Raw genomic sequence first — 24,980 nt, forward strand, 5'->3', positions numbered from 1 at the left:
TCAAAATAGAGGTGACTTTTTCTATAGAAATGCAAAGAATCTAAAAAGACAATTTTGGAAAAAAAATTGAAAAAGAACCAAGTACATCTAGCATCCAAATCTTGGCTCCTAATACTTTTCCTTAATAAAAGAAACCAGGAGTCCTTGGATAAATGACTAGTTCTTCAACTGCGGAAGGGGATATACTGGAAGAGCCCTTAGTGCCAAGAAGTAAGAACTGTTTAAAAAAAAAAAAATCCTTCCTCAATGGGTGCTTATCAAAGTGCTGTGGAAACCAACAGAAAGAGCTCCCAACAGCTAAAGCGGGAACAAATTGAGCAACAAAATGAAGTAGTAGTGGATTATAAACCAAACTATAAAATAAGTATTCATAAGCTCATACTAATATAAATAAATAAATAAACAATAAAGGATAAGAGACCAATCTCCCTTGCAGAACAATTCCAAATAATTTAGACAGATACTCTACCCTCAACGGGGTGGAGCATAACTCCCCCGACTCCTTTACTGTGGACTGTTTATGGGACTTTGTTCCAAAAGGTACAGTATGGAAAGGAGGGGGAAGAGTAACTTCATGGTGGTAAGACAGACATTACCCAACCAGGTGATGAAGGTCAGTATCCGTTGTGATTATGCTGGGACCATGCACCCTGGATATGATGTGATGAAAACGCCACTTTACCTTTGTGGTCATCGCTTACCCTCTTCAACTCAGCATCTTTAAATGGATCAAACAATAATCACAATAGTCCTTATCTTACAGGATTTTTATGAGGATTAAGTGAGTAAATACATTCATGTGAAGTGATTAGAGGCTTCCCAGTATATAGTAAGCTGCTCTCTTTAACCTGTTTTTTTTCCTTCAGCATCTTCATTCAATAATGATGGTGATAAATCCGATCACTTTTAGTTCCAAAATATAAAACACCTTTCTCCATTTTTTTTACTCCCAGTGCAAACAGCCCTTTAATTTATCTCTTTACATTTACTCCTGTCTCCCTTCTCTGGTGAGTGGTTTCTGAAAATATGAATGAGGTCCTATTACATTCTTGCTAAAATCCTCTGGTGATTTTCCTTGGCATCTCAAATAAAGCTCCAAGCATCTTATCTTCATCAGTGAGGCCCTTCTCAAGAGCCTGACTATGTACCTCCCATCATGTCTCCCTTCCCTGCTAGGCTCCAGCTGTACTGGACACTTTTGACTTTTTTATTCTTGGAACTTAACTAGACTCCCTCGTTGTCTAGGGCTTCAGCACCAGCTGCTCCCTCTGCCTGGAATGCTCTTCAGCCCAACCTCTGAATGACTAACACTTATTTCTCGGCTCTCAGCTTGAAATGCCATCTTTTCAAACAATATTTTCCTGACACAAGTTTAAAGGAGTTGCCCGTGTGCAGTTTGCATCTACCATATTATGTTTTTTACTTATTCTTTATTCTGAAACAATCACAGAGGAAAGGTAGAAGTACAGTATGAGGACATTTTTCCCTGAACCACTTGAGAGTAAGATGCCGACAGGATTCCCCAGTCACTCTCTATTATTTTAGTGGCTGTTTCCTCTCAACATGGATATTCTCCTATGCCACTGCAAGACAACCAACAAATCAGAAAACTAACATTAATACACTGCTGCTATTCAATCATTTGGTTTTATTCACACTGTCCCAATAATATATTTTATAACAGAAGAATCCAGTTCAAAATCATGCATTGCATTTTTTTAACATTTTTTATTGATTTATAATCATTTTACAATGTTGTGTCAAATTCCAGTGTTCAGCACAATTTTTCAGTCATACATGGACATATACACACTCATTGTCACATTTTTTTCTCTGTTAATTACCATAACGTTTTGTGTAAATTTCCCTGTGCTATACAGTATAATCTTGTTTATCTATTCTACAATTTTGAAATCCCAGTCTATCCCTTCCCACCCTCAGCCCCCTGGCAACCACAAGTCTGTATTCTCTGTCTATGAGTCTATTTTTGTCCTGTATTTATGCTTTGTTTTTGTTTGTTTGTTTGTTTGTTTTTTAGATTCCACATATGAGCGATCTCATATGGTATTTTTCTTTCTCTTTCTGGAGAGGCTGTGGAGAAAGGGGAACCCTCCTACACTGCTGGTGGGAATGCAGTTTGGTGCAGCCACTATGGAAAACAGTGTGGAGATTCCTCAAAAGACTAGGAATAGACTTACCATATGACCCAGGAATCCCGCTCCTGGGCTTGTATCCAGAAGGAACCCTACTTCAGGATGACACCTGCTCCCCCATGTTCATAGCGGCACTATTTACAATAGCCAAAACATGGAAACAGCCTAAATGTCCATCAACAGGTGACTGGATAAAGAAGAGGTGGTATATTTATACAATGGAATACTACTCAGCCATAAAAACCGACAACATAACGCCATTTGCAGCAACATGGATGCTCCTGGAGAATGTCATTCTAAGCGAAGTAAGTCATGCATTGCATTTAGCTGTCCTTAGTCTCTTCAATCTGGAAGAGTTCCACACTTTTCCCTTGACTTTCATTACAGGTCAGATATTTTGTAGAATGTGCCTCAATTCGGATTTGCCTAATATTTCCTCATGCTTAGTTTCAGTTACGCATCACTGGCAAGTCTATCACAGAAGTAACGCTCTGTCCCTCTCACTGTTTCCTCCCAGGTAGCACATGAGTGAGTTTGACTGCACCCAATGCAAGTAACATTCACTGTGATCACTTGATTAGGGTGATGTCTGCCAGGCTTCTCTATAAAGTCATTCATTTCCTTTTGTAAGCATCTCGGGGGGAGGCACTGAAACGGTAAGTATCATTTTCCCTGTCAAATTTCCAATTTTTTTTCCATGGTTCCTTGTTTTATTCAGTATGTTTAATCCACTGCTACATGATTGATTTTGATGCTCAAGCGGCCCCGGAGTTGGCTAGTGGGAGCCTCTCCCAGCTGACTTCTTTACCTTGTGACATTTTCCACTCATCGTGTCTGTGTTTTCCTGCTGTCTGGTATGCAGAAATGTCTCAGGCTCATCTCGCTCATTTCCTGCCCAAGCCCTGGAATCAGCCATCTTTTCAAGGAGCACTGTTTCCTTTTAGAGGAAAACAGTATTTAGAATTCAAGGTCTAGGGCTCTAGGTACACTCATTGCTATTGGAGTTTGGTATTTGAGTCCTCTCAGTGGAAAGATCCAGGGAATAGACATTTTATATGCCATATATTTTTTATATGTCATATAATATAGTCCCTCGATCCTTCCACTGGGAGAACTCAAACATATAATGTAGTTTTATATATTTCTCTAACATATAATTTTATATTTAATATGTTTATCATGTATATTAGAAATGTTTTTGTATATTATAAAATATATGCATTTTTATATGTGTTTATTTTCGTATTTATCTTCATATGTATACAAAGCTATACATTTTCTAGTCCAATCATGCAAGCAAGATTCATTCTAGTTTTCTCATTTTCTGAATTTGTAGCTTCTTTTTCCAACGGTGAGAAACTAGACTTCTATTATCCTTAGTACATTTTCTAATACGATGAATCCCCTTGTATCTTATCTCCGCCATCTCGCCCGGCCCCTGCCGGTGTTCCCACCCCGCTCAGGCTCTGACAACCTACACCAGTGACTGCATCCCCCCCCCTCCTCCTTGCTCTGAACCATCTAACAGTTTCAGGATTGAAATGTCCAGGAAGGGAAGAGAAGAGAAAGAGGTAGAAACAGGGAGGCATATTCCATATTCTTCATGGAAGTTACCACAATATAATTTACTTTATTTCTCCTTCTTTCTTCCTCCCTTCCCTCTGTGAATGAAAAATACTACAAACCGTATCAGTAAACAAAGAATGCTGAAACCATCAAGTTCTTAGCTGCTGCCTCCCCGCCCCCCTCCCCGCCAATGAAGACAAGCCTGCAGCCTGGCCTCTGCAGCCACTCACAGTGGTGCACTCTGAGCGGACTCAGAATAAGAAAGGACAGGATACTGGCCCTAGATAGCTAGGGGCTTGTCAAAGGAATGAATTCAATGGGCCCAAATGTTTGCTTCCTCCCATACGTAGAAAAGCACTAAATTCTTTACCTTGAGGTGCTTGTTTTTCTTTAGATAACAAGTAATCTTTTATTGTTCCAACTACCTGGTCTTTGTTGTTAAGTCCCTAAATATCCTAGCTCCTCCCCTACCTCTTCGGAGCAGTCTCTCAGACTCAGATCTGAGAGGCTGTCATCTCGGCTCGAGTCCTGCCAAATAAAACATAACTCTCAACTTTTAGGCTGCACATTTATTTCAGTCAACACCTCCTTCCTTCCTTCTTTACCTTCATATGTCTCTCCCAACTAGAACATAAACTCTGCAAAAGCAGGAACCTTTCTTCTCCTGTTACTGAAAAATTCAGGCATTTGGGAGGCAAGCAGTGGCTGTCACACACATTGGATTAAAAAAGGCTTAGGGCATTTATTTTTCTTTGAATTAGTTAGACCTTGAATTAGATAGACAGATAGCAATCAGTTCAAGTGCAGATTTCACATTTACCCAGGTTGTTTCAGACTTGTAAAGGCTAAAGCTTTTAAAATTACAGTTTTTGTCAATTTTGGAGTTACGGCTACCTGGATAAAAATGATTCTACTTTTTGTTGTTTAATGTTAATAACGTATTACTTAAATTTTTTAAAGTATCTTAACTATAACAGTCCCCTCAAAAGAGTATTCAGTTGAATTAAGTTTGTAGTGTTCAGAAGTTAATTCAATAGAAGATTTACTTTGTACATTTAAGTTATGTAGTTTCTTTATTCTTTTTTTAATCTATGTAATATACATGTTGCCATTTTGATAGGATTGTAGCAAAGAAAAACTGATTTAAATGTAAATTATCTTCTACATGTCAGGGAGATAAATAACATAATTCTTTATGTGAAGAGATTGGTTTATTTTTTTCCCCATTTTCTAATGTGATCTCCTCCAGAGGGACAAGCTTTGGACTTGGAGACATTCTGCATGCTGCTGCATGTCCCATGTGATACGCTAGTTGCTAAGGTAACTGTATTTTCCTGAAAATACCATACAAAACAGGCGCCTGAATCATCAGTGTGCAACTAGTATATTAATTGAAATTTAAATAAACACATAATGCTCAGATAATTCTGGATCCTTTCTCTGATTTTACTCTGGCTTTGATATTCAAAAGCATAATCGCGGGGTAGTCAATTATACAGAGCAGTCAAAATATTTTATAAGTTACAACCCATAAAATTTCTCAGGTTCTGCTAATTAGGGGATACGTTATCACTTGATCTAGATTGGACATATCTTTGCAATCTCTCTGCATACAAATTTGCTAAGCAAAGTTACAGAAGAAACTGGATTGCAGGACACCTAAGAAATTAAATGGCTTTTCAGAGCCTTAACATATTTTTGTAAACAACCTGATATTTCTAATAACAATTGAATTTTTTTGGAGTGGAACTTTAAAACACTGGGTCTTTACCTTGATATATCTTATTAAAAATGGTATAGTATCTATGCATATTGATAGCTACATATATGTGTTATATTCACTTGGAATTAATAAATCTGAAAGTATTTTTCCTATAGTTGATCTGGAAGTCTTTTGTCTATAGGTCATACATTTCTTAATTTAGACTCTTCATTTCATCAGTTAGCAAGTTTTAATATGTTTTAATATGGCATTTATTCAGTGAAGCAACTTGATAAGACACAGAATTTCATAGGTTTGATATTTCTATCATCCACACATTCTTGATTGATTTGTTAGCTAAAAGCATACCTTAAAAATTCTCCATTTCTCTCTTGTAGCTTTTCTTGATTCCCTGCACTTTTTTTTGTCAAGAAAGTCAACTTCACTCTGCAACCACAGAAATACATTTCCTGAATAGATTTGGGTTTAAGAGAGTGCGCAGTAACATTTTTGAAAAATAATTGCTATTTTTGGAAACACACTCACATCTGATTCAGTGACAAAAAAATTTACCTGACTCAAATATTTGCATTGTCACTAGAGTTAAATGGCCAGAATTCAAATTCAGTTCTGCCGCTTTTCTACAGCTGGACCTGGGGCTAGCCAGAGAAAGCACCAGTTTCCCCATCAGAACTTTGGGGATTATAATAATGTATATATACTTCTTAGGGTTGTCAGGGGATTAAATCAGATCATTGCTGTAAGGAATCAACATGGTGCTTGACACATAATAAGTGTTTAATAAGGGTTATCTGCTTTTATTTCTAATATCAATATTAAGTCCATTGGAATGAGAAACTCATTTAAAATATTCTTTCACATACTGAACATAAATGTTTGGGACTTGGGCACTGCAGATTTCACCAGGTGCCATTTCAGCTTCCTAGAGATGTAAACTTTATCTCAGAGCACTTGGGGAGGTTCCTTTTGTGAAACCTCAATACCAGTTTCTAAGAAAATGACGATTTCAACCAAGTTAATTTTTGAGAGTGAAGCCTGACTTCCTCCTTTAAATGACAAAGCTTTCTAGTTTAAATTAACTTATTACACACTCCCAAGTCTTATTCAAAAGGGAATATTTGAACATCGGTTGACATTTTCTTGGTGACTCATGCTGCTCCCCACAAAGTAAAGTGCTGCAATCCAGCACTGCCCTTGGGGAGCACTGAAATACATGGGCAGGTTTGTCCTGGACAACTGTGATTTTCTGTTTGATGGTTCTTTGCACTCTTTCTTCACCGTCAGTTGTCCCTCTATGTTTTTAGAAGTTTGGGCCCTGTCTCAATTTTAACAAAATAATTTGGAAAGAGACCAGGTGGCCAGGTGAAAGGAAATGCCTGAGCAAGTAGACAACAGTAAATGTAAACAGTAAATCGCTGGACCTGAGACAGTTGCTCCGCTCCCTCTAGGAGTCCTGTTCCGGGAGGTCTGAGGTTGCTGTGATCTCATCAACAGGCTAAATGAGACCGTTTACAGTCTTGGGTGGACATAAGGATGTCCTAGTGAAGAAGGTTTCATTTAATGGGGAGACTGAGCGTGCCTGTCGAGTCCACTCTCAGTAGCACGAAATAAAAATGAGTCATGCTTGTTGCATAATCAGCTTGTCTCCTGAGTCACACCAGTTCTCCAGAAGCGGCTTCACCTGCTTTCCTGCAGATAGTAATCTAATTGTTATTTTAATTACATTTACAGTGTCTGCACTTTGGCTTACACTATGTAGTCTGATGCAGAAATCAGTTTATTTGAAACTCCTTTTTAATTTTCTCTTGATAAAGGAACTTCTCACATAGTTTTATTAATTAGACTTTCTGTCACTTGAAACCATTATGTGTTGAAGTCTGTTGTCTTTCAACTTTGGAACTTTGTTTTGGATGTACAATTTTAGACTAAGTCTCATAGTTTTACTTCTTTTTGGTAACAAAGACTTGAAGATACATTATTCTTGATTTATCTGTATTACTCAACCATATTGTCTACCTATTATCACATCTGTTATTTTTGTAACCAAGATGTTATTATTTAGTTTCTTCAATAATTCTAATTTATTTCAATGTCCTCTGAGCCTAATTAGTTCATTACTTAAACAAACATCCATTATGGTCTTCTTGTTAATCATTTTGTGTATCATTCGTAGCCAGCACAATGCCTGGTATACATTAGTTGCTCAATGTATGTTCATCATGAATAAATAAAGAAATGAATATTGATACCAGGCTTCGTGTTACCTTAGTTTTGACTGTGGATAATTTGATGGAGATGTTTTTATTGCTGTTGCTTTCGATGGTGTATTTTTCTAATCCATCAGCTTATTCACTTGTTTTTTGTATCAGATGAAGTTTTGCAGGATAGGATTTTGTTAGTACAGAGAAATGCAGAAAGAGGCTAGGTCCATCAGCAACCCTGTCATATGCCCAGCACCTCACTAAGTATCAGAGACACAGTAGACACTCAGTAAGTATTTCTTGACTCAGTGAATGAATTCAGAAGTCTCATAATAGGAGAGGGATAAAGAAGTGGGATTCTAATTCATTTGCTTGTGGTGAGAGCTATGGGCAGACAGTCCCTTGACTGTGTGTCCCCATCACAAGTTCATTATCTGTTTGTGAACAATTCTATGTAGGAAGACAAAGGCCAACTATAATTATCTTGAGAACTGGGAGATGACTATGAAATGCTCCCTAACTACAGCAGGCTTTTTAAGGAGTATGAAAGCAAAATATGTTCTCACCCACAGCCCGAGTTATTGAGACCATATCAATCCATGATTCAGAACATATGCTCTATCCAAGAGTCCAGTCACTTCTGCTCGTGTTTCGTGTGTTTAAATATTCCCTTGCTGACTGTATCACCTTTAATAGCCATATGACCTTTGAAAACCATACTCTTTGTTCAACTATGAAAACCACTGTCTTCAAGACCACTCTAGAGTTATCCATGTTATGTCAGTCTTATAGCGTACACTTCTGATGGCAAACGCATTCACTTTTAAGTTACAGAAGTCCTCAAAGTCTTTCTGATTTACTCATAGGAAAAATGGCTAGCAAAATGAGTAGACTTGTAAAGATAATAGATGTTCAAATGAACCATCCTTTTGCTGCTTGCTACTTTTCATCCCAATTCAAAATTTTAAAACCAACTTCTGGTTCCAGACTACATGTCTAGAGTTTCTCCTTTACAATGACGTTGCTTCAAAACACTTGTTAAATGATGACAAGGAATGGTGGGGAGAAACCATGTATAAATAGCACATTTAGAGAGAGATGAAGGTAGGCAAAGTACTATCAACAATACAGATCAGATCATAGGGGCTAGGAGAGGCAGCGGGAAAAGGCTATGAAAAGACGCTTTACTCAGCAAATATTTACTGAGCACTTACTATGCGTAGATGTAAGTTCTTGTGGTGTATGCTGAATAACGGATCTCATATCCTAATCTTTAGAATCTATGAATCTTTAGAACCTTATATGACAAAACAAAAACAAAAACTTTGTAGATGTAATCAAGTTAAGGATTCTGAGATAAGAAGGTTATTTTAGATTATCCTGGCGGGTCCAATGTAATCACAGGTGTCCCTAAAAGAGAGAGAAGGAGATCTGATACTCAGAGAGAAGAGGTGTGAGGACAGAGCAGAGGGAGATTGGAAGCTATTGGCCTTGAAGACTGGAGTAACGCATCCTAAGAACCAAGGACTGTCAGCAGCCAGTCCTTAAAGAAAACTGAAAGAGGCAAGGAGAAGATTCTCCAGGAGAAGCGCAGCCCTGCCAACACCCTGGTTTCAGTTCAGTGATACTGATTTCAGACTCTGGCGCCCGGAACTGTGAGATAATAAATTTCTATCGTTTCAAGCCACCACGTTTGTGCTAATTTGTAGTATCAGCTTCGGAAAATTAAAACAATGCCTGAAGTTAGTAAAGAAAGATAGACACAAATCTGGCTCCTCATTTTCTATGAGCGTGATTCTAAAAAGCAGGGGAGAAATTTACAACTATTACCCACCTACTGTGTTCCAGGCACTGGACACTTTCTGTACATCATTTCGACCTTCACAACTTCATTGTTTTTTCTGACCACCATCTATATTTCTTGGAATACCTTTTATACTAGTGTGAGTAGCGTGATTAGTAATAATAATAATAAGAGCATTTGCCTCAGATGGCATATGTTTTCCAAGTTTTTTTTTTTTCTTATTCTAAGCAGCTATTCTTACAGGGTTCCTTATTTTAGCCTGTAAGCTTAGGTTGCCCTAAAGATCTCAGTTACTCTGTCTGGAATGAGTATTAGGGAAAACCTGAAGGACACACTCTACCTGTCATAAGAAGAAATTATTCTTATTTGCCACCATCTGACCAACTGCTGCTTAGCTCTAAATGCTCCAGGAAAAGCAGGAAGTCACTGCCCTGAGGAGTAATCCACCCACCATGAGTATGAAGAAGGGACAGGGTAAAAAGGCAAAACACCAAGGCTGGTAGGGAGCGCAAGTTCTCATCAACTCTCAGGCCCAACCAGGCCTCAGGTCTGCTCTGCCATGTCTCCCGAGGACATCGGCCCCGTGGGTACCTGCCACAGAACTGTGAGGCCAGGGGACGGCAGTGACCGTCCTAAGGGAGCAGAGAGGGGAAGGGCAGAACTTAATTTGATTATCCCTTTCTCTGCTGCTGCTCTTGACCCTCGACCACAGGCTCACCTTCTCCCTGCTCCACCAATCCACACTCACTCCAGTAGCTTTCCTTCTCCTGCCAGTTTCCTCTCCTATTTGTTGCTTGTTGTGTCTTGAAGTCTGTATTTCCTGCATACGATGAGACCCACAGAAGAGAGGGCTCTGGGGCAGAGTTGGGCGTGCACGCCATGGGCGCCCAGCTGTCTCATTGCTATTAAACCTGCTGGACTCACAGTCAGAAGTTCTGTTTCTTACTGAGTGGCCAAGACAGATCCAGCTCCTTAGGAACCTGAGGGCTTTAGGAAACATCCGATCACGTCTTTGCCATCTGTGTATATCCTAGGATTCCTCCCCTTACTCGCCACTGAGTCTGGAAGCCTGGGAGGCAGCATTAACTCTCGCACTTTTTCTTCTTAACTTGTATCTGGTTAGCTATATTCTCTACGTAAATACCAATATGGTTAGAGGAAAAGGAACTTTCCTTTAGTTCCACCTTCAAAGCTCAGAAGGTAGTCTTAGTCAGGCTGGACAAGGGGATGAATACAACAGCAGAGTCAAACCAAACAGACTGTCCTAAGAATGTGAACCTTGGCTAGAATCTCATAAAGTCTGAAAAAACATTGGAACTGGTTGACTTCAAAGACCGCCCTCCACTTTGCCTTAGTTCCAGTCTTCAGTTTAAGCATATTCTTTATATTGCTCAAGTTAGGCGAAGTCCGTCAGTCCTGCTTACCACCAAAAACTTAATCAGGTCACTTAACTTGCAGGTTACTAGGAAGAATTAAATAAGATACTGGACATGAAGCTTTGGGCATGGTGCCTGACACAAGCATGTGATGAATGTAAACCTGATGTTCCTAAGGATGAGGGTGAAGATCAAGCTGATATGCACAGGTGCTTTGTGAAGGTTATGAATGCCAGCGACTGTAAGTCCATCAGCACTCTTACGCTGAGAGGGACAATTCAGCACATGCAGACTATATATTCCTGTTACTTAAATTCATGTTGTGTTAGAGATTCAGTCTTGTGCTGTTCACCCCACTGCATGAGAACTTACTGTCCTTGTTCCTTCTCTTTAGATAAACAGTGGCAATGTGTCCAAATCAATCCAGCTGGAATTAATTAAATTAGCCTATTGGAAAAATAACATACTTTAGGTACATTTCTGAAGACTCCATCTCAGCATTAAACATTTCCTTAAGAAATTAATAAAATTTGCTGATGGTCTGTCTCATCTGACCATCTGGGTTTGCACACTAATTGCTGCTGACAAGTCACTCTTTCTGTTGAATTTTAAAGCTCAGGTAGAAACAGCATTTTGTTCTTTATCTCTCCTGCTTCAGTTCACACTCATTCACAAAAGAGAATTCAAACAAAAAGAAAAGTGAGCAGGCGCATAATCCCAGGGTATGTCCATATACTTTCATTATAACATAGGTTAGGCCTTAAAAGTTGAGTATTTCTAGAAAAAAACTTAGTAACAGATACAACCATTAAGGAGAAGAAACAGAATTCCAGCTCCGGGCGTCTTGGTGCAGTCGGTGGATGGCTAAGCTCCTTCTCTTGTCTAGATACAGCAGGTGTGCCCCATTCAATAAACCAGTTAGCAAACGTTTTCTGAGTGTGGTTTTTGAGTGTGCTCAGCCACTGACATTGCTGTTACAGAGGTTACACAAAACATACAAAGGAAGTTAGGAATTCTAGAATCTAAGACTTAGTTGACGATCCAGCTTCACTATCTACTAAACATTTTATCTAAATTTTTATGAAAATTAAGGAGACTGAAGGATCTACCGACCACTCAAGGGGATGCTGGAATCAAATAGTGCTTCTGAGACTATGTGACAAATATCTAGAAATTATTCCTTACAATTATTTTGAGGAATGGGGATTGGTGAGCTTATACATTAACCAGGAAGGCATTATCAAACATCAGATGACTCTTTACCATCAAGTGCAAAGTTGGCAGTATAGGCTACTTTTGGAACCATTCACAACTTGGACTAGAATTTCACTGAGCCTGTGAAATTTTAACTGATACTTCTCCTATCTCTGAAATACTATCACCTTGGAATCATATTTCATACCCTGATCTGATTCATCACACAATCTCATTGGCTTCCCTTTCAAACCAAACCTCAAGTCTGTCCACGTTTTCCCACCTCCACTGCTAAGATCCTAGTCCAAGCCTCCGTCATCTCACACCTGGCCAAGTGCAGAAGTTCCCTAGCTGTTCACCTCCATTTACTTTTGATTCTCTGTTAATTATTCTCACAATATTGAGTTGACTCTTAAAACTTTAAGTCTTAGAGTATCACTCTCCTGTTCCCAACTCTCCAACAGCAATCCAGACATTTAGAAGAAAATGAAAAAAAAAAAAAAAAGATTACTGAGAGGTATAAAGCTCTCTAGTGTATCTTTAGAGATAATTATTACATCTAAAAACTTGGATATGCTATTCAACAAGAGAGTGAAGCTGAATCTTCAGCTAAGTCCTATGTCTGTGTCTGCCACCTCGCGTCTCACTCCTCTTGCCTCATTCATCAGCTCCAGCTCCCTCCTCATCAGATGCAAGCTCCTGCCTTTAAGTCTTCACTGGCTACTCTCTCTGACTGGAATGCTGAGTTCTACCGCATACCAAATAAAAAGTACACACACAAAGTGACTCCAGATTAACTGTGCAAGGCCAAACAATGAAAGGTTTTGAAAGCAACATAATACCTTCACCACTTTGGGTACAAAAAAAAAAATATGAGATAGGACACACACACACACAACACTCACAGGAAAAGATCACAGCTTGCAGTATATTTAAATAATGAACTTGTGTTTCTCAACAGATACCAGTACGAGAGTAAAAAGAATATATCTTGAAGCTGTATCCTTTTGTGCGCTTCCCTACATGAATGTTTTACTTTACACACTTGCACATACAAAGACTACAAACTTAGGAAGTGTGGCTAAGGATCCCCAGGGGGCTGGGCAGTGAAGAGACAGACACGTTGCAGAGAGAGCACAGGACCGCTAATGCTGCTTAAAGTGGAAAGGGAACTGCATGTTGGAGGTCCCTTAAGGAGGATACGATTGCAGGGCAGAGGATGAAGTGAGGGGCCCCAAAATTGGGCCCCGTCTCTGCAGTGTCTGGCCACTGTCCTGAAAGACACATTACTGTCTAGCTCGTGTGTGACATGTCATCGTGAAATAGCTCAATCTCTTTTTTTCTTAGTATTCTCTTCAATATTTGCTTCTTTCTGTCAAAGCTCATTACAAAAAGCTAAATCATCTTAAATACAGTTTTATCTTTTTTCTACTGAATTAAATACAGCAAAATTACATTCTCATGAAATCCGATTAAAATACTAGAGGATAATCCCACAAAGCTGATTTTACATGCTGGGTAATTAGTTCATGTTTTTATCATTTTTGGTACATATTAGAGAGAACAGCTAGTAGTTTAAGCATTAAATTAACAATGAAAACCATCCGTGACTTTCTGGTAAGCCTTGGCTGAGAAGAACTCAATATTTCACACCCATTAGTACTGTGTTCGCATGGATTACCAACATGAATAAAAATGTTATACCATATATGGTTATCTTTCTCTCAGATCAAGAATTTCAATTTGTTACTGCTGGAAATAAACTCATCCTAGTCTCAATTTTCTTGACTGAGCTTTAAAACAAAAGCCACTCATTATTGTAAATATTTAGCTGGTGATTATTAAACAGATCAGCCCAGCGTGACTATTCCAGCTGGAGGAGGAGAACAGATTTCTTGCTGCTCATGTTACTGTACAAATCATCCTTTAAATAAGGCTGAGAATGATGGGACTGATTGTTTCTGCTCCTGGGATTCATTATAATCTCACAACACACTCTCCAGCTGAAGTCCACGTAATATCAGACAGAGCTCAAAGGAAGTGTGCAGTGAAGCTTTCAGATCACTTTCATCACTGGAAGCTTCATATTTAGGACTGGATATGTGAAGTGGTCCATCTCTAGTATACATCTAAATCATTTGCCAAGAATAGGGCTCCCAAAGCAGAAGAAATAACTTTTCCTTGCCTTGATTCCTAATCACAATCTATATTTCACTGTGTTTAAAAATAATATTCAAGCGCAACTATGCATGCTATTCTCAAAATACCTTCATCTCTGCAATGTAATTTTTAATGTGCATTCCTATATGTTTCCTTAAAAAAGTTACCAGAGGTCTAATTAATATTAAAGACATTTTATCTATCTGCCTATCATATGCACCTCAGAGACTATTTCAAATATAAAGGGCCACAAAACAATGAGGTTAGGGGGTACAATTCATTATTAGCATTATCTCACTTTTCATATGAATTTCTAATTCTTTAATATATACATTTATTATGGATTTTAAATCATTTACACCATTTTCTTTAGTTCTTAAAATTAACTGAACTTAGTAGTTAGTGCTTTTGTTAACTTTTTTCCTTCAGTGTTGATGTTTAATAGTTAAACTGTCTTTGTTCCATTCTCCTTTCCAATGATTTTCCTCATTATCTAAACTTGGGAAATGAAATTCTAATTTAGACCATGCCCCTCGAGGAGTAATCACTCTCTCCTCCAATATGCCACATGACCACCCCAAGCATATGAGTTAAATCTTCCAAACATTTGATAATACTGTAAACACGTTTCCAGTTGATTGTTATTGTACTTTGTTCATTAAAAATGTATGAAAAAAGATATAACTACCGCACAGAGTTAGCCTCTCACCAAAGGGGTAGGAGAATCTTGATCTCCATCTCCACAGCCACTGTACAAGCCACTACTCATCTGGTTGTGTTGTCCTGACCTATGAAAAAAGAGAATGTATCTGTAGCTGAGCACAACTCATCACTCCAGCACAGAAATAACTCAAGGAAGACTGAAGTAAAAACTCAAACGTGTATGACGCATCTCAGGGTTCAGAACATCCTACACCTGTTACGTCTTTAATGCATTGCACGTGACCATGTTCTTACATGGGGAGCATCCCATGGAGACAAGACAGGGCTATGAATAGTCATCTTGGCAGTCAGAAGAGTGGAATAAGAAAACAGGATGGGGTATGCTGATAGGGCTAAAGGACTGACAGTTCCATATCATTCCCCAGAGAATTTCACTGAGGTGACTGAGTCAGTTCCAGGGCCTGCGAGGGTGGTTCAATGTCTCAAAGCCTGCCCTGGCTGACACGAACACAAATTCCAGGCCTCCTCTGACTCACAGGGGAGCTTAGTCTGTGTTAAGACAGAGGAGGCCCAAGAGCAGCCAAGAGCCACCACGCTGCAGCTTTCCAGGTTTCCTCCGTAGCACATTTGTGACTCCACCTGTGAAGCACGGAAATAAAACAGGAGCAAAGGAGCAACTTTGCAAACCCCTGCCCTTTGGTACTTTAATACTTGGCTTTTCCAACTGTTTCTCCAGACAGACTGTGAGCTCTTTGATGGTAAGAGTTGCAAAGTCTTAGCACAGGGTCAGTTATATGTACAAAGCATTTAGCAGTTGTTATGAGTTCATAATTAATGAATAAAAATTTAAGGAAAACTGAGCATAATATTAAAATAAATACAATATTAATATTAATGGATCAAGGAAGAAGGCAATTTGTATTCAAGAGGTAATGAATCCACAAACACATAAAAAGAGAGTAGTCATTTTCCTATTTTTAATATCTTCTATATTTTATATTCCTTATAATAATTTATACTTTTCTATACTTGTTGTTCTGATAACACTTAATAATAATTATTCTATATTTAATAATTTACCAAACATGAAAACAGAAAATAAATTAATACAACATACAGTATTTGGATTATCTGCAAAAATTTTTAGCAATAATACCCATTATTGGTGAGGATGCAATGAAAGACATATCCTGTGTATTATCAGTAACATTTCAAGTGGTAGAGCCCTTTGGAGAAGCAATATGATGATAGGAATTAAGAACAATTCAAACCAGCACTTTGAAATTGGACAGATGTCAATTCACATCTCAGCTCAACCACTAATCAGCCACTAATGAGCAACCTTGAGCAAGTGTCTTACCCTCTGGGGGGCACCTAGAAAACAGCTCACAGCCTCATCATGACAGCCAGATGTAATAATACGTCTATAAATCACCAACCACCACAATAACAGTGCTCAATAAATGCCAGTGCCTTTCCCTCATCCTCCTTTGTTCTCTCTCCAAATACCATGTGCAAATAATGCTGCTGACCACTTTGTCCAGGGTAGCATGAGTATGACTGTTGAAATGCCTGCCCTGAGTTGTTTTTCCCCTAACCAATGGAACATGTGTATTAACTGTTGCCAGTGAAGGCAACTTGAAACCATGGAAACCAATTCCCATTGCCTTGGAGCTGAGCGATTTCCAAATCGAAGTGGTCACAGTTACCATACGGTCTGTAAACCATGAGGGAGGCAATGGCTCAGGTCACCTCTGTCACTTTGATGAGTTCTGTTGTGGCCACAAGCTCCCATCCCTTGAAGAGTTTAAGGTTTCTGCCCTGACAGCTTGTGTCAGCTCATACTGAAAGGTACATATTGAAAGCCCTTTTTTTTTTTTTTGAGATGGCTGAGTGGAGGGATTAATCTACTGCCATTCATTAGTCATTGGCCTATGTCAATCCACCAAGTGAGTCTTGATTCTCCATAGCTTCTATCAGTCTTTGCTGCTCGAAGAAGAAAAGGAAGGAGAAGAGCAAAAATGGGGAGGGTAGAGGGAGAAGAGGAGGAGAAGAGAAAGAAGAACAATAATTAAAACTGTAGATACTGGTCATCAGGTTAATCCCATATCTAAACATTGAACCTAAGGCAATAATAAAACTTGGAGAGAAAATCTTTAAAATATATTAATTGTTACACTCTCTAAAACAAACAGGAAAACTGTAAGCAACTTAGATGTCCATCTGTAGGAGCACCTAATGCTCCAAATAATAACATATTAGGCAGCTTTGGAAGCTGAGAAATATGAACTACACAGAGCAACACAGAGTATATATGTGCAATTATGCTAAGTAAGAAAAACAGAGGTCAAAGCTGTGACCACATTGAAATGGAGATGATGTGAATATAAAGCTTGCTTATCACCAGTCTAGAAGTTTTCATGGAGAGATGAGAACCGTTTTGTGTTTTAAGTTTCCATGGCTGTGAGAGAAACCTCTCTTCCACCAGAATTACATTCATTTCACTATCCTGGTACTATGAAGTGGACTGAAACAGCACACATAACTTCGATAAAAATGAAGGGAAATTTTCTGGTGCTTTCTTCACCACATTTAAGAGAAGGGTTGCTACAAAATGACATGCATATTAGTTACAGATGTAGCAGAATGGGCATGGGGTGGATGTTGAGAGCCTGAGCTCAAGCCCTAGGCGCGCCATCTGTGATCTTGGACATGCCTCCCTGCACCTCAGTTCATCAATTGGAAAAATAAGACAGTTTGACAAGGGATAACCATGGGTATTTCAGTGGGCACTTTCTCTTTTGAATTGTGTTTGTACTTAGGTTTCTGCCATCCTCTTCTGGTAGCATTTTGTAGGAAAGCACAATGACTAGGGGACAATGCCTCTTAAGTAGTCACTCTAAGGATTGTGATCCCTGAATGTTGAGGATGTCACCGAGCAAAAGCAACATCCTAACAGAATGAGTGAATATCATCATTAAGAATCTCAAAATAAACTTGAGACACTTGAAAATCTGGAAAATAGGTGCATTTATGTATTCATTATAAAACCTAAGCCAGGTTGAAGTGAGTGTGTTCACTTGTTCTCATTCTTGTACTAAGCAAAGATACTGATATCAAAATTAGATTTATTCTAGAGCTGTCGGATTAGTGCATCTCAGTACAGTTTGACATATACCAAGAACATGCACTTTCACCACCAAGAACATTAAACTTAATTAAGACATGAATTCACTGCTTGAGTCAAATTGATGGTCGGTTTCAACACAACAATGTTCTCTAAGCTAACAGCATTACAACCTAAAAATGTGTCTTATTTTTAGTTATAACTAGCATTTATAGTTAAAATTTTCTTCTTTGAAATATATAACTGGTATGATTCAGCCTTTAATTGCCTGAATCAAACATATATATTTGATAATTCATATGTGTGCATATGTATGTATATATATGATATCCACATATACATATATGTACATGTTTTATATATACCTCAGATAAATCATTTTTATAAGAATTAAAGATGTTAGGAATGAATATTTACAGAGCCGCTTTATCAAACTTCCATTTCCTTTGCATTCATCTTAAATGAAGTCAAAATTGATCACTATCTTTAAAAAAATTTGTATGAAATATAATCATCCTTTAAAATATGTCTCCTAACTGAAAGGTGAAAGATAAGAAGTCTTTTCATCAATTTTAGGTTCAAGAACAATTCTTGGATTAGCATGATTACAGTCTTTTGTTGTTAGTCAGAGTTGATTAATCTCCCCTAAAATTCTGTGTTAACCTGAAACCTCTGCAAAATCACAATTCTTAAAAATGAAACTCTAATGAGCCTATTCAATATCTATCCTGAATAACTCTTGTCAGGTCATTTTTGACAACACTATATTTAGCTATTACTTTATGGTTTTACATTAAGTTACTTGGAAAAAATTGGTACTTCCTTTTTTAACAGAAAATCGTTTAAGTATCTGTCACAGTTGTCATCCTCAAAAATAACTGTTTTCTGACTTAGTAGTCTACTTACGATGATTAATTTAAATTCTTAATTGTCTTCAGTGTGGTGGTGTTTTCTATAATTTCTGCTATTAATCAGTTACAATGCATTTATTCTTTCAACAAAGATTTATTAACATCTACTATCCATCACTACATACTTTAAATCACTCATTTTAAAATGAATCTTTTTCTTATGTAATTTACATAAAAGATTATTAATTATTATTTTGTTACCATAAAATTAACACTTTAAAAGTATACAGTCAATGGGTTTTGATACATTCACAAAATTAGAGAGCAAATACTACTATCTACTTTCAGAATATTATCACCCTGGAAAGAAATCCTGGACTCATTAGCATTTGTTCCTTATTCCCTTATCCCTTGGTTCTTGATAATCAGTATCTACTTTATGTCTTTATGGATTTTCCTTTTCCAGACATTTCATATAAATCTAATCATGCAATATGTAGCATTTTTGTGTCTGGCTTCTTTTACTTAGCATAATGTTGTCAAGGTTTGTCCATGTTGTAGCATGCCTCAGTAATTCATTCTTTTTTTTTTTTTTTTTGGCTGAATAATATCCCTGGGTTTGGATATACCACATTTTGTTTATCGAGTCATCAGTAATGGACATTTGAGTGGTTTTCTTGTTTTGGATATGTGAATAATGCTGCTATGCACATTTATGTTTAAGTTTTTATGCAAAAATATGTTTTCAATTCTCTTGGGTTTATGCTTAGGTGGGGAATTGCTGGGCCATGTGGTAATTCCACATTTAACCATTTGAGGAACTGCTTGGCTGTTTTCCAAAGGAGATGCACCATTTTACTTCCCCATTACCAATGTTAAGGGGGGTCCAATTTCTCTGCATCCTCACTAAAACTTGGTAAGGTCCATCTATTTGATTATAGCCATTCTAGTGAATATGAAGTAGTATCTCATATGGTTTTGATTTACACCTCCCTAATGACTAAGAGATGCACCATTTTACTTCCCCATTACCAATGTTAAGGGGGGTCCAATTTCTCTGCATCCTCACTAAAACTTGGTAAGGTCCATCTATTTGATTATAGCCATTCTAGTGAATATGAAGTAGTATCTCATATGGTTTTGATTTACACCTCCCTAATGACTAAAGATGGTGGGCATTTTTTATGTGTTTATTGACTTTTTGTATGTATTCTTTGGAAAAGGTCTATTCAAATCCTCTGCCCATATTTAATTGTATGTCTTTCTTATTGAATTGTGAAAGTTTCTTATATATTTTGGATTCTGTGGATAGTCTTTTCACTTTCTCGATAGCATTGTTTGAAGCACAAAATTTTAAATTCTGGTGATGTTCTTTTTTTTTGATTGTATTTTAAGTGACCTATCTAAGAAACCATCGCCAAATACAAGCTTGTGAAAGTTTACTCCTATGTTTTCTTCCAAGGGTTTAATAATTGCAGCTCTCACCATTTAGGTTTTTGGTCCATGTTGAGTTAATTTTTGTATATGGTGTTAGGAGTAAAACTTCATTGTTTTGCATAAAGATATCTAGTTTCCCCAGCACTATTTGTTGAAGTGACTATGCTTTTCCCCATTGAATTGTTTGGCACTCTGGTCAAAAATCTGTTGCCCATCACATAACACTGTAAATCAACTATAATTCAACTTAAAAATTTTTCTAAATCAGTTGCCCATAAAGGTATGGGTTCATTTCTGATCTCAGTTCTATTCCATTGATCTAGGTGTGTATCCTTATGTTAATACCACACAGTCTTGATTACAGTAGCTTTGTATTAAGTTTTGAAATTAGGAAGAGTGATTCCCACAAATTTGCTGTTCTTTTTCAAGGTTGTTTTGTCTATTCTGAGTCCTTCGTACTTCCATATGAATTTTAGGAAGAGCTTATCAACTTCTGCAAAAAAATGGCAGATGGGATTTTGACAGAGAGTACACTGAATCAGTAGATCAATTTGTGGATTACTGCCATCTTAACAATATCAAGTCTTCTAATCTAAGAACATGAGGTAGCTTTCCATTGATTTAAGGCTTTTAAACTTTCTTTCGATGGTGTTTTGCAGTTTTCAGTGTACAAATGTGGTATATGTTTTACTAAATATATTCCTGAAGTATTTTAATATTTTTAATGTTATTTTAATGGAATTGTTTCCTTAATTTTATTTTTAGGTTGTTCACTGCTTACGTATACATGTATAAAAATACAATTGACTTTTCTATATTGATCCTGTGTCCTGCAACCTTGATGAGCTCATTTATTAGCTTTAATAGCTTGTTGTTGTTGATGGTGCTTAGCATTTTCTGTACAGGAGATCACATCCTCTGTAGTTAGAGACACTTTTACTTCTTCCTTTCAAATCTGGATATCCTTCTTTCTCCTCTCCTTCCTCCCTCCCTTCCTTCCTTTCTTTCTTTTCCCTTCCTTCCTTCCTTTCTTTTTCTTTTTCTTTCTTGTCTAATTGTCTTAGCTAGAGCCTCCAGTACAATGCTGAATAAAAATGGTAAGAGTGGATATCCTGTCCTGTCCCTAATCTTGAGAGGGAAAGCTTTCCCATCTTTCACCATTAAGTGTGATGTTTTTCCTAGGTGCCATTAAGGAAGTTCCCTTTTATTTCTAGTTTGAGTGTTTTAATCACAAAGTGGTGTGCACAAGTTAATGAGTTGTCAGCATAAGTGTTCTGTTATAATACAAAAGAATTCTGTGTTACAATTATATAATATTAATAGAATATATACTTATGTTATTCTACTACTTATACCAAAGGTTCCCAGGGTCTTCTAGGATAAACAGCATACTGTTTAATATAAGGTTCTTCCCACTCTAACTCAAGCTTGTCCATTTCACTTGCCACATCTTACCTCATGATCCACAGTCCAGTCATCAAGAAATCCTTACTGAATAATCTTATAGTTACTGGGGAAAGGGGGTGGGAAGGGGTAAATTTGGGAGTTTAAGATGTGCAAATGTTAACCCCTATATAAAAAAATAGAAAAAAATTAACTGTATAGCACAGGAAACTATACTCAATGTCTTATAATAACCTTTAATGAAAAAGAATATGAAAATGAACATATATATATATATTCACATAACTGGAACATTATGCTGTACACCAGAAATTGACACATTGTAGCTGATTATAGTTCAATAAAAAAAAAAAAAAGAAATCCTTACTGTTCCACAAAAGCATCCTACTTTCTCACTCATCTCTCTGCTTCTGCATAGACTGTAACTTTGCCTAAAACACAAATTTCTTCCTTTTCCTATGAAACTTCTCCTTGTACTTCAAGATCCAGCATCTATTTCCATTTTTGTCATTGTGTTCATTGTGGGGCTTTCCAGAGCATGCTTACTCTATCTGCTTGTCTGTGTGCATAACCTCAACTATACTCAAACAGACGTCCAATTGTCTAATTCCCAGTAGACTAGGGATTTTCTGATGTGACACTTCTTTTTATTCCCACGAACTGGCAAGCTAGATGGTCCACAGTAGGTTTTTAATTACTTAAATAATTCTTCTAATATCATAAGAACTAGCCTCTGCACACTGTGCAAACTGTAGCTTACTTATGGGAAAGGCTTTTAAAAAAAAAAAACATCAATTGGCCCATAGCAGGGCAATTCAAACTTTTGGCATTTATGGTTAACTTAATGGACTTTTGACATACATCCAAACCACAACGTTTGGATGCATTTTCAAACATATATCACCATTTCAATTATTAATGCACAGTATTTTAAAAATTAACATTGGTGATAACACAAGTTATAAAACATCACCAGTGAGAGGGAAGAGATCATGTGTAATCTTGCTGTAAGATGGCCATAAATCTTGACAGTAGGGAGCCCGAACCAAGAACCAAGTTCCACATCTCTGTTAGTATCTTATTTTTATTTTAAACTAGAAACCTGAGTCACGGTCACAATGGTGATATATCGGAGAAGGCAACAAGTGTGGGTTGAATCTCTGAGATCGTTCTAGAGAGTTAAATCATAAGAAATTACAGTCTGTTATTTATCACAGGCCACTTTTCAGTACCGTGTTAGAAGCTAGGACACAGATATACTCACTGAAAAATGTGTAAGTCAGAAATAGAGGCAAATAGAGCCCTCATCCAATTTCCATGTTGTACTGCAGTAGTAAGCAAGGTTTTAAAATATACTTAATAAGATCATGTCTTTCTTTCTGTGACAAGTACAGAAAATTGTCATGTGGGGAAAAATATCAGATCCAACATTAATGCTAGAGCCATTTGATATTTTTCAAGAAATCCTAATACATACAATAAAGAGTAAGGCTTTCATTGTATTTCCTCCCTGAAGCGATAGATTCAGGTTACCCAAGATGAGCACAGTATATGATAACAGCCAAGGTCTGGGCTCTGGAGTCAGGTTGCCTGCGTTAGAATTCTGGCTCCACCATTTTTTTCCCTCTGGTGATCCTTAGCAATTTATCTAACATCATTTTTAAGTGGGGATAATAATAATTACAACTTCAAAGGTAGATGGTGAGGATTCAATGAGGTGAAAATGTAATAATTCTTAGGGCAGTGCCTCGCATGTAGTATGCGCTCAACAGCAGGGTGATTAAACAGAAAGGAAACGCAGAAGAAATCCCGGAAAATTTCCTCCCAGTCTCCCATCCCCTGCTTGTGCTTCCCAAAGGCTAAAGCCAGTAACAAACCAGCCAAGAATCTTGGGGTCCGTCTTAGAATCCTGCCTTCCGCAAAGCCCGTAACATTTTTGTTCATACTTGTAATTCAGCCGTCTGCTCGTTGCCTCACTGTTGCTGCGTTTCTTCATTTCTCTCAGTTGTGAGTTCCTTGAGAATAGGGATACTATCTTTTTCATAACTGAATCTCAGTAGAGCTTTAATACATATTGTTGATTTGAATAAATACCGGAAGAATGATACAGATTCAAGTGCAGGGGGATGCAGAGGAGGGAGAGGGAAGGCTTTTGGGGGCAGCAATATTTGAAATGGGTGATGCGTTGTGGTTAGTTTCTTTTTCCTTTAAGATAATTTTCAATGTTTTTCCCTATAGCTATGTATTTGAAGTTTTTTTTAAAAACAAATACTACACAAATAGTCTCTCTTTGTGAAAAAAAAAATCGAGCAATACATGTATGGTCAAATTAATAAAACCTCCTTCCTTTCACCAGACTCTCCAGATTCCATTCTCTTCATCAAAAATAACTAATTTTAACAAATCAAATGTGCATTTCACCTAAACCTTTCCCTTTACATTTAACATGTGTGATATGGGTAAGTATTTAATTATACAGCAATGATTCTTACTTTATACAATTTTGTTCATATTTTCTGTTGCAATGTTCTACGTCTTGATTCTTTTACTAGAAAATACATCTCAGAGATCTTTCCATCATATGAATAGTGATGCAATGATCATTTGATACATGAATTTTCATGCACACTGAAAACTATTTCTATAAAATACTCAAAACTGAAATTACTGGATTTAAAGTTATGCATATTATAAAAATGACAAAATGGGAAGAATTTAAAAATTTTTGTGCTTAAAATTATCTCTCGAAATATATTCTAGAAACTTAAATCAATTTGTAGTGAAAGTATCTAGGTAAATAAAAGTTTTAAGTGACCAAGTGTCTACCTACAGAGAATAACTGGGATGCCAGTTAAATAAAGGTGCAAAGAGAGATTTATTGTTAGTAAATTGGTATTTTTAAATGTTATCTATTTATCAACTTGCTCTCCTAAAAGGACTTCATGCCCACGTGGGTTTCTAATTTGCCATATAACAGCAACTTAAAGGAAAAGATGGTGGAGGATGGAAACAAAATAAACATTAGCAGGTCAAAATTGTTTACGACAAAGATTAATATTTAGCACAAGCAAATATGTACATACACAAGCCAAGAACCTGTGTGAAGTGATAAGTGTTGAACTGGCTTTTTTAAACTTACTATTTAGTAAAGAACAGAAGGATTTTTAACTAAAATGTGAATGTCTGGATTGGATTTCCCAGAAGCAGAGCCTGAGATAGGGTTTCAAGTGTCGTGCACTCTCCTTCTAGTGCTCTTGGATTACCTACCATACATGTGATGCACAAAAGTCCCTTGGTTCTGTATTCTCATTTTATCTTTTA

The 24,980-nt window shown here is 37.3% G+C and overlaps 1 long non-coding RNA gene across 1 annotated transcript in view; it reads right to left on the reverse strand.

Moving 5' to 3' along the window:
• Positions 1-14,960, reverse strand: part of LOC140696025 (uncharacterized) — a 144,578-nt gene extending 129,618 nt beyond the window's left edge. Inside the window, exon 1 of the long non-coding RNA XR_012071949.1 lies at positions 14,887-14,960. This is a non-coding gene — a long non-coding RNA (uncharacterized lncRNA). The remainder of the gene's footprint in view (positions 1-14,886) is intronic.
• Between the last annotated feature and the right edge of the window lie 10,020 nt (positions 14,961-24,980).

This window comes from Vicugna pacos, chromosome 1 (assembly GCF_048564905.1).
Source record: "Vicugna pacos chromosome 1, VicPac4, whole genome shotgun sequence".
NCBI classification, from domain to species: Eukaryota; Metazoa; Chordata; class Mammalia; order Artiodactyla; family Camelidae; genus Vicugna; species Vicugna pacos.